Below are 17,142 nucleotides of genomic sequence, written 5' to 3'. Positions count from 1 at the left end.
TGTGTGAAGTGGCGTAGAGTAGACTAGCACAGTAGTGGGCGATAGAAACAGCAGCTAGGGTGAAAGCAACATAAATAGGAAGCCGTATGCCTGTGTTAAAAGTAGGAAAGCACATTGCACATCCAGGAATAATACCAAAAGGCTTATATAAAAAAAAATATAGCATTGTAAAAAGACCGAACAAAGGCAGGGAAGAACGCATGTGCTTGGTCCATTTTCCATTTGCAGGTAACACAAGAAAGGAAGGGAAGCATACGGAAGCCTAGCAGTCAAAAGATTGCAAATGAGTGACAACGAAAACAACTAATGGTATGCTGTTGCCAGGTTGTAAGCCTACTGAATTGTAAACAATATGTCTCGCAACACAGCACATTTTTTCTCCTTCTCTTTGTCTCATTCTAGTCTCCTTACATGGACCCTTCCCTCTTTTGCTCCATGATGAATCGGTTCAGTCCCATTTTGGTTCAGGTTTTGCCCTTTGTCTATTTTTGTTAGCCAGGGTTGTAGGAGAATAATCTTTGGCAATTGGGGAGATTGCAGCTTTCTTTCCCTCAGGACCTGTTAGAAAAATATGAAAAGAATGCAGCCAAATGGACCATTTTACAACTCAATTTGCCATGAAATGGGCTGAAAGTCATAAGAGTTAACAGGCAATTCTGAAGCCTTGGCAGTCATGGCCTCTCCCAGTAATTTATAGCCTGCTGAATGAGTTCTTCAGTCATGACCTTTGTATTCATTTTCCATATATTTATGTGACCTGCTCTTTACCTTTCCCAAGGGTGGTATAGGATTGTGTGCCCCATTGTCCTTGCATTGCCCAAGATGCCCCTAAGTTTTTGGCCTACTTAAGGGAGAAGAGGTTTTTTGCTCCATTTTCCCCTCTTTCTTGCTCCAGGTAGAAAGTAAAGATCGGGGCAGCTTGCTGCTATCCTTTGTTCTGTTGCTATTTGCCAGTAGGACACTGGGCTGCAGTTTGCTGCTGTGGGCACCCTTCATAGAATTAGAATGACTGGGAACCGGGAAGGCTAACCGCTGCTGGGTGCCCTGTTCGTAATACCAAACGGTGTACTGGAGAAGCTATGAGACCCCCTCGACTATATATGTTCGAGGCATATGAGCTGCAGATCACACACTTAGCATTAGATCGCCATCTGGTGTTGGTCTCGGATGCTTGCACCTTGTTGTTGTCTTGGAAGAAGTCTTTGTAGTCACGAGATAGGTGACTCCTCTCTTGGACGATAGTGCGCATGGGCATCGACTCCATCCTCAGATTGTTTTTTTCCGCCATTGGGTTCTGATGCAACTTTTGCGCTCCGGTTCTAAACGTAACTTTCAAACTTTTTCGACACGCAAAACTTCCTCCAACTCTTCAGATTGACTTCGAACATCGAAAACTTCGATGCGCCTTTCGCCGCTTCGATTCCAGTCGTTGACGCGGGCCGCTGGGCCTATCCACTTCATAAGGCCTACGGCTCATGGAAAGGACGCCGTTCAAAAAATGCCCCCAGTGTGGAGTGAAGTTTTCACACAGTGACCATCATAAGGTCTGCAACCTGTGCCTCTCGCCAGAACACGACGAGTCCAGCTGCCCAGCCTGCGCCTCTTTTCGATCAAAAAAGACTATCCGAGATCGTCGGGCTCGATGACACATCATGGCGCAGAGGTCAGCTCCGGAACCAGAGGACTTCTTCTATGGTCCGGATGTCCCAGAAGATTCCGAAGATCTGGAAATCGTGTCAGAGGCAGAAGACTCGGACGACCCCATCACTCCTGGTCAACGAGTGAGTACTACTGCCCTTACCCCAACCCCACCACCAAAACAGAAGGCACTGGTCAAGACTTCGCCTGTTGGCCCCAGTCGCGACCAAAAACACACTTCAGAAGGCGCGCCCCCGGGCCCGGCTCCGAAGAAAAAAGACAAGCCTTCCGGTAGCTCGGGACCGAGCAAACCGCATGTAATAGTCCCACCGGCACCTTCGGCACCGAAACTGAAAGAACACTCTGCTCCGAAATCGACTCCGACTCCTTCCACGCCGAAAGACAAACCGGCCCGAACACCCCGAAGCCCACAGATAAACCGGCTTAGAACACTTCTAAGCCTAAGGATCACACCTCGGCTCCGAAACCAAAACCTTCGGTACTGAAAAACAAGCCTAAGGATTCTACCACGCCTCCTAAGGCCAAAGAGCAAAAAACTCAACAACCGCCCCGCTCGGAACCGAAAAAGTCGGCGCCGAAAGTAGCTGTCGAGGAAGAGGAACTTTTTCATCCGGATCCTGCCGATCCCAGACAGAAAAAAATCTACATTAACCCTAAAACAGGACATGTCACAGCTGTGCAATGCAAGAAGAGGAAGTTAGACACAGCACACGCCCCTCCAGTGCCTTTCAAGAAGAAGGACTCTGCTACCTCACCTATGCCTCCTTCTCCTGTACGTCCTTCTAACCCCCTTCCTCTCCCTAAACCTTTTACACCACCTCTGCCTGCAACTTCTTCACCACATACACCACCACCAGATGATGATGATGATGATGACCTAGGGGTGGGGGGAGACCCCAATGATCCGTTCACGGATCCAGACTACCCACCACAGGACGATTGGAATTACCCTGACCCAATAGATCTACCACACCTCCCAAACCCTCATCCATACCCAACAAAACTATCTCCCCCAGACGATAACATTGGTTTTGGACAATTGATCAATAGGGCTCTCGTTTTTCACGGTGTGACAATGCACTCAGACACAGCAGAGGAGGATTTCCTTTTAGATACATTTGAACAGTCTAAAAAAAACTGTACAAATATTACCAATGATTAAAGGGGTCATTAAACATGCCCCATACGTATTCAAAGATCCCGTATGAGCCAATCCTAGGATCGATAAAGAAATATAGACCTGCCCCTGACGACCCTACGCACATCAAAGGACAGCTGCCTTTGGATTCACTAGTAGTTTTGAATGCTAGGAAGCGCGCCAATTCACAACCCTTCGGGGATTCACCACCCCCGGATAAAGAATCCAAATTACTAGATGCATCTGGCAAAAGAGTAGCTGCGCAGGCGGCCAATCACTGGCGCATAGCCAACACTCAAGCACTGCTGGCTAGATATGATCGGGCCCACTGTGACTAGCTGGAAACCCTATTACAGTATTTGCCTGACCAATATAAAACTCAGGCAAATGATCTAATCCAAAAGGGCAAACTAATAACAAATGCCTCAATTAAATGTGCCCTTGATGCAGCAGACACTGCCTCTAGGTCCAATAATACCAGTGTACTACTCAGACGACATGCCTGGCTACGCATTTCAGGCTTTAAGTAAGAGGTCCAGACAATCATTCTAAACCAGCCGTTCAATCAAGAACAACTTTTTGGACTGGCTGTAGACACTGCTCTTGAAAAGATGAAAAAAGACAGAGACTGCTAAGTCTATGGGAGCGTTACAGTCTCCGCAAACACATGGCTCCTTTTGTCGCTCCTTTTATAGAGGAGCCTCCTAGAACATGGGCGCAGATTCCTCATATTATTTTAAAAACACCACCCAAACATCCCCCAATAGAGGATATTTTAGAGGAGGATACAGAGTGAATAACAATAAAGGGAGAGGCCGAGGTAACAACAACACTTGCACCCCCCCCCCCCCCCCCCTTGCTGCTAAACAGTGGCTTCCCTCCACTCCCCCCAGACCATTCCACTCCAGTAGGGGGAAGATTATCACAGTTCCTGCCTGTCTGCGAATCCATCACTACAGACAAGTGGGTAAGACAAATTATCCAATATGGTTACTGCCTGAAACTTACAGCTACCCCCCAAACATACCACCCAAGCAACGTCCAATGTCCACAGAACATCTTACACTTTTAAAACAAGAAGTTCTCTTGCTGCTTCAAAAGCAGGCCATAGACCCAGTCCCCTTACTACTACATCAGGGAACAGGGGTAGCCTTGCAAATGAAGAAAGTTATAAAAAAAACTGCACCATCGGTATATGAACGAAATAAAACAGGAAAAAAAATCCTATTTGTTGATCCGAATAACTAGGGCAGAGAACTCTTCTAGAGAACTTTTTCACATTTTAAAAGATTTCACAACCTCCACAAACCTACCGACCATACCCGTGTCTCAAGATTGGGCGGATTCGCTGTCAAACTTTTTCGAAGACAAAGTCATGACTATTCAAAAGTCCTTTCTCCCCATACCTAACGATAGTCACCTAACTGAACGACCCTGCTTCTTATCAAATCCATCGGGCCTTCTAGTCAAATTTGTCGAATGCGATCAAAAAACTGTTATTTCTGCTATGCAGAAAATAAAGTCCGGCTCCCCGGCTGACGTTATCCCTGCTAAATATTTCTCCTTAATAGCACCTACTGTCCTTGACAGTCTGATTGCACTTTTTAATCAATCTTTGGCTGACGCGGTGTTCCCTTCTGTTTGGACGGTAGCTAGTGTCAGACCAATCTTAAAGAAACCAACAGCGGACCCCAAGGTACTTTTGAATTATCGTCCCATTTCACTGCTCCCATATTTTGGAAAAATACTGGAATCCATTATAAATCAGCAGTTGGTGGGCCATCTGGAAATGTATGAACTTCTGGACCCCTCTCAATCTGGTTTTTGGGCAGCACATAGTACAGAAACGGCATTGGTCGAGGTCACCGACAACATCAGACTGACACTTGACAAACACCAATCTGCTGTGCTTGTCCTGCTCGATCTTTCCGCGGCTTTCGACACCATCTCCCATAAGATTCTTGAGCAAAGATTGTGGGAGGTTGGTGTCAGGGGAAATGCTTTGAGGTGGTTCATCAGTTACCTATCCGAGCGCACCACTGCTGTCCAGTTGGGAATCTTTGTTTCCTGTGCGAAGCCTATGAAAATGGGAGTTCCTCAGGGTTCAATTTTAAGCCCGACTCTTTTTAACCTTTATATGACCCCTTTGGCTGAAGTAATTAGATCACATGGGTTTGATGTCATATCCTATGCGGATGACACACAGATTTTGGTCACTCTCTGCTCCGACCCAAGTGATACAAAAAAGCATTTTAAGGACTGTCTCATTTGTGTTGACAATTGGATGCGATCAAACCATCTTCAGCTAAATGGGGCAAAATCAGAGATCGTGCTTTTTGGAAAAGCCAGTAACTATTGGTCACAGGACTGGTGGCCTTCTGAGCTCGGAATCTGTCCTGTTCCAAAGAAAACAGTCCGAAATCTAGGCTTTCAGATAGATGACTGCCTATCTATGCGCAACCATGTTAAGCATGTTATAGGGACCTGCTTCGGCGTCATGCGCAGTCTCAAAGGTTTTTAGATGGCTCCCCATGGAGGCGCGTAAACCCCTGACTCAAGGACTGATCATGAATAGAATAGATTATGGCAATGCCCTATTGTTATCCATAAATGAAGACCTCACGGACAAACTCCAGGTTCTACAGAATACTGCTGCGAGACTGGTCTTGGACCGTCCATACAGATCACCTTCGGCGGCCTGTTTAAATACCCTCCATTGGCTCCCGATTAAAAAATGAATCCACTTCAAAGTATTGTGTCTTACACACAAGTCTATTTACGGAATTGGCCCAAAATACTGGCGAAAAAAGTTGCAATGGTATCAGCCGACTAGAAGGCTGCGTTCTAGTGATGCGGCATTACTAACTCCGCTAAGAATAAATACCGCTAGACAAGGAGGCCGTTCATTTTCCTTTCTTGCACCGACTCTTTGGAATAAACTACCTTTCCATCTACGTACCATAAAAGAACATGGTAGTTTTCGTAAACAGCTGAAAACATGGCTATATGTTATTTAGCCTGGTCTTTGCCCTCTTGAGCAGTCTGCAGCGCCATGAGACTCTTCTGAGTGATATGTTGCGCTATATAAATTTTCTTTGATTTGATTATTTCCTAATCCCCAAAAAGGACGGGACCCTAAGGCCAATACTCGACCTCAGACCCCTCAATCTGTACATACACAGATCATTTTCACATGATCACTCTTCAACAAGTGCTTCCACTACTCCAACAACAAGACTTCCTTGCCACACTAGATCTCAAGGACGCCAACTTCCACATTCCCATACATCCTGCTCACAGGAAGTATCTTAAGGTTCGTAGTGGACGGACAACACTATCAGTTCAAAGTCCTTCCATTCAGAGTCACCACCGTTCCCAGAGTATTTAACAAATGTCTGGCAGTGGTAGCAGCACACCTAAGAAGACAACAAATCCATGTCTTCCATGTCTTCCCATATCTGGACGACTGGCTAATAAAAGTCAAATCATTCAACCCGTGTGTTCAACACACTCATCAAACCGTCCAAACACTGCACAACTTGGGGTTCACAATCAACTATACCAAGTCGCAACTCCAACCCTCTCATGTACATCAATACCTAGGGGCCACAATAAATACTTCCACAGCTCTAGCATATCCCAGTCCAGCCAGGATAGCCAGTATACAAGCTCTCATCAACACATTTCAAACCCAACACTCTCTCCCAGCCAGAGTGTTCATGCAACTCATAGGCATGATGGCATCTTGCATATTTAATGTACCTTATGCAAGACTTCAGATGCGTCCCTTACGGGAATGTCTGGCACATCAGTGTAATCAGGCTCAGGGACAACTTACAGATCTGGTGTTGGTGGACAGCCGCACACATCGCTCTCTGCAGTGGTGGAACACAACAAACTTATCCAAAGGGTGGCCTTTCCTTGAGCCTGTTCCACAGATAGTACTAACAGACGCATCACTCACAGGATGGGGAGCACACCGCCTCAATCACACAACTCAAGGCAAATGGACCACTCAACAAAAAGTGTTCCATATCAATCATCTGGAACTGCTAGCAATATTCCTAGCTTTAAAATCATTCCAAGTTCATGTACAGAACAAGGCTGTCCTGATCCGGACGGACAACATGACAGCCATGTATTATATACAGAAACAAGGTGGCACACATTCTCTACAGCTGTCTCAGCTAGCACAGAACATTTGGAGGTGGGCCATCCCACAAAACATATACCTGCTTGCAGAACACCTTCCAGGAGTTCACAATCAGATTGCGGATCTGTTAAGTTGACAGACACAACAGATTCACGAATGGGAACTACATCCACAAGTTCTTCTACCATTTTTCCAGATGTGGGGCCAACCAGACATAGATCTGTTTGCCACACACGAAAACGCAAAATGCCCAACCTTCGCCGCCAGGTTTCCACACCCGCTGTCCAAGGGCAATGCGATATGGATAAACTGGTCAGGCAGATTTGCGTACGCTTTTCTGCCACTCCTACTGATTCTACTAGTGGTACGCAAGCTCCGACAACAGTCTCTAAAAATGATCCTAGTGGCTCCCACATGGGCACGCCAACCGTGGTTCACAACACTGTTGGAACTCTCACTAGTCCCACACCAAAAACTACGCCTCTCCCCATCACTACTAACGCAAAACCATGGAGAGATAAGGCACCCCGATCCAGCTCAAATGAATCTGGTGATCTGGCTCCTGAAGTCCTAGAATTCGGTTATCTTAACCTGCTACCGGACTGTATGAACATCATTAAAGAAGCCAGGCGCCCTACCACCAGTGCTTGCTATGCAGCAAAATGGAAGAGATTTGCCATTTACTGCACTAACAATCATATCGATCCACTGGATGCGTCCATCCAGAACATCATTTGCTACTTACTACATTTGCAAAGATGTAATTTAGCATACTCATCCATACGTCTACATCTAGCAGCACTTGCCGCTTACTTACAAAACAGACAACACTTGTCACTTTGTAGGGTCCCAGCAATTAAAGCCTTTATGGAGGGCCTTAAAAGGATCATTCCTCCCAGATTACCACCCTTTCCGGTATAGAATCTCAACATTGTACTTACTAGGCTCATGGGACCATCCCACTTGAACCTCTACACAAATGTGAACTTCAGTTCCTCACATGGAAAGTAGCTTTCCTTATTGCAATCACCTCTCTCAGAAGGGTGAGTGAGATCCAGGCTTTAACCATACAAGAACGCTTCTTAAAAATACATCGTAACAAAGTGGTTCTCAGAACAAATCCAAAATTCCTTCCTAAAGTCATCTCTGCATTTCACCTTACCCAATCAGTGGAGCTACAGGTGTTTTTTCAAAACCCAGGCTCCGTAGCAGAGAGAGCTCTTAACACGCTAGACGTCAAAAGAGCCCTGCTTTATTACATTGACAGAACTAAATCCTTTCGCAAGACAAAACAATTGTTTGTAGCTTTCTCCCCACCTCATAAAGGTAACCCCATCTCCAAAGCTTGGATTGCACGGTGGATTGTTAAATGTATCCAAATATGCTACCAAAAGGCTAAACGCACATTGACAATTCCCCCTAGAGTGCATTCCACACGCAAACTAGGGGCTTCCATGGCTTTCTTAGGGAACATTCCCCTAGAAGAAATTTGTAAGGCAGCGACATGGTCTACCACACGCACCTTCGCTAAACACTATTGTGTTGACGTGCAAGCCAAGCAACAAGCTTCTGTAGGCCAAGTTGTTCTGAACTCTCTTTCAGACTACTGCAACCAATACAGGTGACCACCGCTAGGGGAGACACTGCTGTACAGTCTATGCTAAGTGTGTGATCTGCAGCTCATATGCCTCGAACGGTAAATGCTACTTACCAGTATGCATCTGTTCTTGGCATGTAGAGCTGCAAATCCGTACACACCCACCCATCTCCCGGGACCTGTATCTGTTCCAGTTCTATCTTATTTAGATATACACACATGAACATCTTTCTTTTCTACTAACTCCATCATTTCCCATCATGGCGCAAAACAATCGGAGGATGGAGTCAATGCCCATGCGCATTAATGTCCAAGGGAGGAGTCACCTATCTTGTGACTACAAAGACTTCTTCCAAGACAACAACAAGATGCAAGCATCCGAGCCCAACACCAGATGGCGATCTAATGCTAAGTGTGTGGCTCTGCAGCTCTACATGCCAAGAACAAATTCATACTGGCAAGTAGCATTTTCCTTCTTTTGTGCGCATTTGAGCGACCATCTCCTTAGCATCTTTGATAAGGCAGAGACAAAAAAATGCTCCTAGGACAATGTCAGATTGGGGGGGGGGGGGGATTTCCTTGATAACGAAATCCCCCTGCTTTTGCTCTTGGGCAAGGCGGCGTTGTCTGGGACCAAGGAATGCCCTGCACTCTTGAGTAAGGTGGTAGCATAAATGACTTCTTCCCTTCTGGCAGGGCAGATGGTGGTGGCATGAAATACTCATTCCACCATTTAGCAGGGTGTTCTATCAGGTGGTAAACAAATCCCATGCATGGTGAGATATAACCTGCCATCTTTGGGAAGTGTAGGAGAGGGGGAACAAAAGTCTCTGTACACTTAACAAGGTGAGGAGGTATAGAGAAAGACCTACCCCTTGGCCATGTGGCCGGCATTACCCCTTTTGCCTATGGTCAAGACTGGGTAATGGGGCCATAAATATACCCCTGTCTCTGGCCACATGGGGGACACAAAGTTCCTCTACTCTGTGTAATGCATGGGAGGTCAGGGCCCTTCTCCTGCCCTTATGCAAGGTGTGAAGAGAAATGCAGACAGACATCCTCGGGTAAGGCGGGGAGGGGGGACAAAATACCCCACCCAACCTTTGACAAATGAAGAGGGGGCTATATGCTCATTAATGGCTGTGACCAAAGACTCTTGGTGCCAAAATCTTTTTTTTTAGGCCTTCTTATTTAGTTTCATAATGTTTTTTTAATTTCTGCATGGGGCTGTTCATACTTTTTAGTGGTTGGTCAAGTTGTTACTCCACCTGCTCCCTACCTCCTCTCAACAATTCAATTCAATCTTTATTCAGGTACAGAGAGTATCCACAAATGTATACACATACACAAAAAACACACAATGTATGTTCAATAAAAACATATAAATACTTAAAATCAATTCATAAAAACGCACAGATAAAATCCAGAGCCATAGTCGCAATTCATAATACAGTAAACCATGGGTATTAATTCAAACTTATTTGGTATTCATAGAAATGCAGGCTCACACGACTGATCTAAAAAAAGCACCTACACGAGCAATTAAATCCATCATTAAGTTGAAGTAGCATACTAAATGCTACCCTAAAATCTGAAATATAGAGCCTCTTTATTAGAGGGAGCACAAAGTGCTTTGTATACATAGAATGGAAGCCCCAAAAGAAAAAGAAGTGCAATATGGATCGGCCTGAGCTCCCTTCACACGGGCAAGGTAATGAGTTGAGATTTGCTTGGAAGCCCGAAGGGAAGCATAGCAAATATTTGATGGTTCCAGCCCTAAAGAGCAACAGTAAGCTATGCTCCCAACTACCCATTGGTTTAGTAAGATCCCCTTCAGTTTGGCTATCTGTTTTGATATTCAAATATGCTGCCACCTTCGTCTCCCCACTCCCTGTGACTATTCTTTAATCATGGGAAAGTTTATACAAGCGTGCTGTACCTGCTTTTTGCTAATACTATCATTGCCCTTAGGGTTCTTAAAAACATGCTTATCGTCCACAAACATAATTCCACTTCTGCAGGCCAGGGAATCTCTAAGCCCTTGTCACAGCTAAGACAGTCCATGATAACGTCTCAAGTAAGGCTTGCCTCCTTATTTTTTCACACTGCTACCCAAAACAAGGTTGTTCAGGCTCTAATGTAATCTTCTGTATATGGTAGATTCAATTCACTTTGGCAAATAAAGTAAGAAGAGATTGGAGCTGCCAGAACCTTTCAGTGTAATCTATGTTCTTCAACCTAAATACTATTGCATTTAGATATGCCCCATACCGCTGCTCCATATGTTGCCGTTGGAGTGCATTGCATTTAGAAAATTTGCAGAATAGGCATAAGAGCCCCGAGGTTGCAGTAGGCTAAATAATGTTAAGACATCATACAAGCTCTCCTGTTAGCTACTTGTATCTATGTACCTAGCTTTATTTCTTTTGATGTAACAATTGTGAAGCGCTCTGATACCCTCGCCGGGTCTAATTCCCGCTATATAAAACTTTTTAAATAAGATGGCCTTTGTCAACTTATTCCTGCAGTGGGCAATATGCACATACCATGACCCATTAGCAGCAAAAGTTCGCCCCAGGTATGAAAAAGTGCTGGTGTATTTCAAACAATGGACAGAGTGGACAAATTGTGTTTCCTAGGACCACAGGCCATGATATGGGATTTTGTGAAGTTGGTACGTAAATCTAATGTGTCCATAAAATCCACAAATCCTTGTATCAGCACTGCGTACTGTCCATAAAACACGCAAAACTGGTGTTTTTACTGAGGAAGACTTGGCCGCGTAGTTTGTGAGCACAGAGTTACAAGCTAACCCATCAGCAGTGCGAACTTCTGAACAGTGCGGCCGAAGGAGGCACTCAAAGGTATCAAACCGCTTGATACATCAAGCCCAACTTGTGTCTCAAGTAAGAATAATGTAACCCGTTGCAGCGTGCAGCTTTAGCAAAGCTGCCACTTTTTTGCCTTTAAAACACCTGTGCCTTCCCGGGCACACATGGAGCCTGCTCCACGAGACCGCATTCTTCCCTCTTGGAGAGACGTGCCAATGACTATCAGGAAGAACAACAATGAGGGATTGCAGGCCAGAGAGGTGTCACCTTCCTCCTACAGGAAGTTACTTAGGTGTTGTCCCCAAAAGTGAGGTTTCAAAGGTAAATCTGCCTTTGAAGGGCAGATGTGTAACACCGGGGGTGGGGAGGATGGCCCCACTGTTGAGATAGACAGGCTGGTTGGGAAGCAGAGAGGGAGATCAGTTGTCAAACAGGTTCCTCCAAGGGCATGTAGCCCTGAAGTAGCCACACCCTGGAGATGGGCTAGGGAGGTCTGAACACAGAGTGGGGACTCGCCATCTTCGAAGTGGGCAGAATGGTGTATCGTGGGATAGCCAGATGCCACACTCCACAGGAAGTGGTCACCAGGTGGGAGGGGACCTGGTAGCCCATTGGCTACCAACTGCATCCTTCCCTGAGGCCATACCGGAAAGGACTTCATGGAACGTTAACCCCGCAACCAGGACCCCCTCACTATCTTCGTAGACTGAGGAATCCCTGCAGGAAGATCCCCATTGGCCACATTACATCCACAGCACCTGTAGTATCCTTCATTCCTTGCATCGGGACCATTCCATAGGAATCCATTGCAGCACAGATAAAGTGCCTGGAACTACTGAAGGACTGCTTTTTTTGTGAAGATAACTGTTCTTGAGGGCCTTGCTGGTTCCCCTGAATAGCTCCCTGCTGGAGTTGGTTGCCCAAAGTACTTCTAAGTGTCCAATTTGTTGACTTTGTCTAGGGGTGTTCGTGGTTGAGTGAAATTGCTTTTATTTAATTTTGCTTGTAAAATGTACACCTCCAGAACACTCCAGTGGATTGTTTTCATTCTACTGTCTAAATTCTTATAAAAAATATGTTCTGTTTTTATAAATTGGTGTCGTATATTTTGAGTGTTGATTTCTTCTTCCGTTGTTTTGGTGCTTTTTAAATGCTTGATACTTGTTCCTCTGTGTAAGCCTTGCTGCTCAGTGCCACAGATACCGAGGGTGGAGCTGAGGGTTCTACAGACGAACCCTACTGCACCTAAAGGGGTTGGTACGTGTATTACACGGTGAGATCTCAACACTACTCCGCGTAATACACCCCATTTCCTCACATTGGTGCCTAGCGTTTGGATCTAGAACTTGTGTTTAGCAGTACCACCCAGTTGTTGAAGTGAAGACCTCTGAGAATCTGCATAGGTGGACACCTAGAAAAGAAGTTCTTGCTCCCAAAAAGTATTTTCTGTGGACATTGTTGAACTCTAGAGTACTGTCTCCAAAGAGTTGCAAAACGCTCCCAAGGAGTGAAGGAGATTTTGAAAAAGTTTGCCAAAGTTTCCTACAAGTTCAAATAAAGGAGGAAAAAGTTTTCACAAGTTTTTGAACAAAGCCCAGGAGCCAATTTTCGACAAACGAGATATGGAGCTCCGCCTGGCCAATTTGCCCTCATACAATAGGGATTATCTGAGAGCATTTTGTTCAGAGTGAAAAATTATCATGGGAGCTAAAGCCAAGAAACCTGCTGATTAAGACTTTGAGAGGAGGCTTACAGGGTACATCCACGCCTGAGAAAGTAATTAGCTCAAACTAGTGTTGATGAAGAGGAGGTGGATAACAGTCCCTTGGGGTAACCAGGAGGGTCCCTGGGGCCAAAAAGCTTGTTCTTAATACAGCCAGAGGTCTATACAGGAGAGTATGGCAGCCCTGGACGTGCAGGAGAGGACCATAACTCTGGCTGAGAGAAGGTTGGCACTAGAGGAGAAGAGGTCAAGGCTGAGCTTGGAGCCCAGAGAAGATGTGGCAGCAGATGTAGAGGTGCTGATGAGGGTGCCCTTGATGTAAGGTTGGCCTAAGGGGTTGTCCCAAGTTATGTTCCAGGGAGTGACATTGGCAAGTGGCTGGCCTCATGAGAGCGCTCTCAAGATGAAAGGTGGGGACACAACACTGGTGAACACGTGTATGGGAGTTAGTACCTGGTGTTGGTAGAGCTAGGCTACTCACACTAGAGGAGGCGTTAGCTGAATCCTACAGCTACATAAAGGCAGTCCTGGTTGAGCTTTTTGGGCTAACTCCTGAAAAGCATAGGCTGAAGCTTCAACCTTTTTGGAAAGGTAACACACAAACATGGGTAGACTTTGTTGTCATCTCAGTTAAGGCACTAGATGGGTGGATCAAAGGCAACAAATTGGATACCTTTGAGGGGCTCTACAATCTGATGGGTAAGGAGCACATTTTATCAAATTATCATACAGAGAAGTTGCAGTACAGTGAGCCTAGGGATCCCAAACCAGAAGCATCCTGGAGACTGGCAGTCCCTCAACAGTAGAAAGAGCTTCTCCTTAACCTAACCCACGATATACCTTGGTTGGGCACCTGGAGCAGACGAAGACATGGAAAAGGCTGGTCAAGCACTTCTACTGGCCCCAGATATCTGAGAAGGTCAAGGAGTTTTGTTACTCCTGTGTGACCTGCCAAGCCAGTGGCAAGGCAGGAGGAAAGCCAAAGGCTTCCCTTATACCACTGTCAGTGGTGGGGACACCCTTTGAGAGGGTGGGGAAATGTATTGTAGGTGCCCTAGATCCACCCACAAGTTTAGGAAACAGGTAAATCCTAGTGGTAGTTGGCCATGCCAGTAGGTATCCTGAGGCCACCCCACTTTGGACAGTCACTGCTCCTGCAGTGGCTAGAGTTGGAAGAATTTTGGGTGACTTACAAGTTCACCTCTCCTCCCCATCCCCTCACCCCCAATATCAGCCCCAAGGCAATGGTTTAGTTGAGAGATTCAAGAAAACCATAAAAGGCATAATCATGGGTTTGCCTGAAAAACTAAGGAGGTGATAGAACATTCTCCTCCTATGCCTATTGTTTGCATACAGCGAGGTTCCTCAAAAAGGAGTTGGCCTCATTCCCTTTGAGCTGCTCTTTGGGCACGCTGGAGAGGTCCTCTCAGCTTTGTTTAAGGGAGGATGGGAGAGACCCATGAAAGAACCTAAGCAGGACATAGTGGACTATGTGCTTGGTCTTTGCACCAGAATGGCTGAGTACACGAAGAAGGCAAACAATAATTTGGTGGCCAGCCAGGAACTTGTCAAGCACTGGTAGGAGCAAAAGTCCTCCATGGTGGAATACCAACCAGGACAGTTGGTGTGGGTCTTAAAGCTTGAAGCACCCACGGCCTTACAGTACAAGTAGACTGGGCCCTACCCCATCTCAGAGAAGAAGGAGGAAATCACCTACTGGGTGGTCTTGATTACTCCCAGAAACCCTCACAGGGTGATCCATGTAAATAGGCTCAAGCTACACCATGAAAGGGCATGCCTCACCATGTTGATGGTAACAGGTGGAGGTGAGGAAGAACAGTGACCCTCTCCCAGGCCTATTTACAGATACCCAAGCTGTGGAGGGAGTAGTTCTGTCCCCCAATCTGACAGACCAGCAAACAAGAGGACTGCTATCACGTGCTGAAGCAGTTTGCTGGACTGTTTTCTGTGACCCTATGTCTGAGAATATGGTGTACCCATGATGTAGACACCAGTGACAGCTTGCTTGTCGTGAGTAAAATGTAAAAGTTGTCGGACCAGATCAAGGCAAGCACAAAGGCTGAGGTTGCCAAGATGTTGGAACTGGGGGTGATTGATCCCTCCTGTAGACCATGGGCCATCCCACTGTTAGTGGTGTCAAACCAAATCCCAAATGGGGGAAACCTGAGATGAGGTTCTGTGTGAACTACAGGGACCTCATTGCAGTTACTAAGGCTGATGCCCAGCCCATTCCAAGAGCTGCTGAACTCCTTGATAAGTTGGGGGTAGCCTAGTATGTGAGCACCTTTTACCTTACATCAGGTTATTGTCAGGTTGCCCTCACTCCAGGAGTCCAGGAGAGGTCTGTTTCTCCACCCCTGAAGGCCACTTTCAGTTCAAATGATGCCCTTTGAGTTGAGCAATGCCCCTGCCACCTTCCAGAGGTTGTTGAATCATGTACTGTCAGCATTGGAGAGTTTGAGTGCAGCTTACCGGTCCACCTCAAGGATGTGCTTCAAGGCTTGAAGCAGGCAGGCCTGACTATCAAGGCAAGTAAGTGTCAGATAGGGCAGGGCTCTATTGTGTACGTGGGCCACAAAGTTGGTGGAGGCCATGTACAATCTCTCCAGCCCAAGATTCAGATCATACTGGCTTCGAAGCCTCCTAAGACCCAGACCCATGTCAAAGCCTACTTAGGGCTGACTGGATATTTTAGGAGATTCGTGAAGGGTTATGATACAATAGTGGTGCCATCAACTGACTTGACCTCCAAAAAGCAGCCCACAAATGTTTGTCTGGATGAGAAGTGTTAAAAGGCTTTTGACACTTTCAAAGAAGCACTGTGTTCTGCACCTGTCTTGGAGGCCCCTGACTTTGGTAACAAGTTTACTGTCCAGACGGATGCCTCTGAATATTGGCTAGGTGCAGTGTTGTCACAAGTGAATGATTTGAGCCAGGATCAGACAGTTGCCTTTGGCAGGTTACTCATTCCTACTAAACAACCTTGGAGTGCCATTGAGAGGGAAGCATTTGCTGTGGTTTTGTCCCTGAAGAAGTTAAGATCCTAGCTGTTTTGGGACTCACTTCTAAGTTCAAACCAACCACAGACACCTCAAATGGCTAATGCAGATGAAAGGAGAGAACCCAAATTGTTAAGGATGTCCATTTCCCTACAGGGGATAACTTCACAGTGGAACACAGACCTGGGCCTGACCATGCCAATAATGAAAATGGCATTTCCTGGTTCTTCCACTTAGATAAGAATCTCCAGGAAAAAGTTTAGCTGCTCATCACCTTTCGTCTGGGAGGGGGGCATGTAAGGAAATTACTCTTTTTGTATGGTCACCCCCTGGTTGTTCGACTGATGTTGATGTTTTTTTGACTCGTACGAGTGCACCGAGGCCTGCTAACCAGACCTCAGTGCCAGTACCCGGACTCTAAAGTGTATGCTGAATTGGCTGTACTCAATTGGAAATGGCTAACTTACTTGTAAGACCCTAATAAATGATACCCTGGTACCCACGGCGTGTAAGTTAGAGGCTTACCCCAGGGCTTGCAGCACTGATTGTGCCACCCTGGAGGTCCTCCAAGTAAAATAAGTCCCTCCAGTCCACCACTGCAGACTGGTAGAGCAGTGGTGCACTGCTAAATGGCAAACACACAACTTCCCCTGGACATGTGTGTGTCACCCCTTTGGAAGGCCTACAGAGTCCTAAAGGCAGGGTGCAACATATGACACATGTAGGACATGTACTTTGCATGTCCTGATGGGAAAGCACGCAAAACTACAATTTTTACTGTGGAAAGAATTGGCCCCCAATTGGCGAGTACAGGGTTAAAAACTGACCCCTAAGCCGTGCTAGCTCCTGAACAGTGCGACCAAAGTAGGCATCTCAAGTTGAAATTAATGTAACTCGTTGCAGTTGGCAGCTTTAGCAATGCTGCCACTTTGTTGCTTTTAAAACTCCTGTGCCTTCCTAAAACCACATTGAGCATGCCCCACGAGACAGTTTTCTGCCTTTCAGGAAAGATGTGCCAATG

General features: G+C 46.1%; 1 protein-coding gene across 1 annotated transcript in view; it reads left to right on the top strand.

Annotated features, from left to right (window-relative positions):
• LOC146868232 (ATPase family AAA domain-containing protein 3-A) overlaps window positions 1-17,142 on the top strand; it is a 347,678-nt gene that overhangs the window by 246,781 nt on the left and 83,755 nt on the right. The window lies entirely within an intron of this gene.

Source organism: Triturus cristatus, chromosome 1_2 (genome assembly GCF_964204655.1).
Source record: "Triturus cristatus chromosome 1_2, aTriCri1.1, whole genome shotgun sequence".
NCBI lineage: Eukaryota > Metazoa > Chordata > Amphibia > Caudata > Salamandridae > Triturus > Triturus cristatus.
This window is presented reverse-complemented; position numbering and strand designations above follow the sequence as displayed.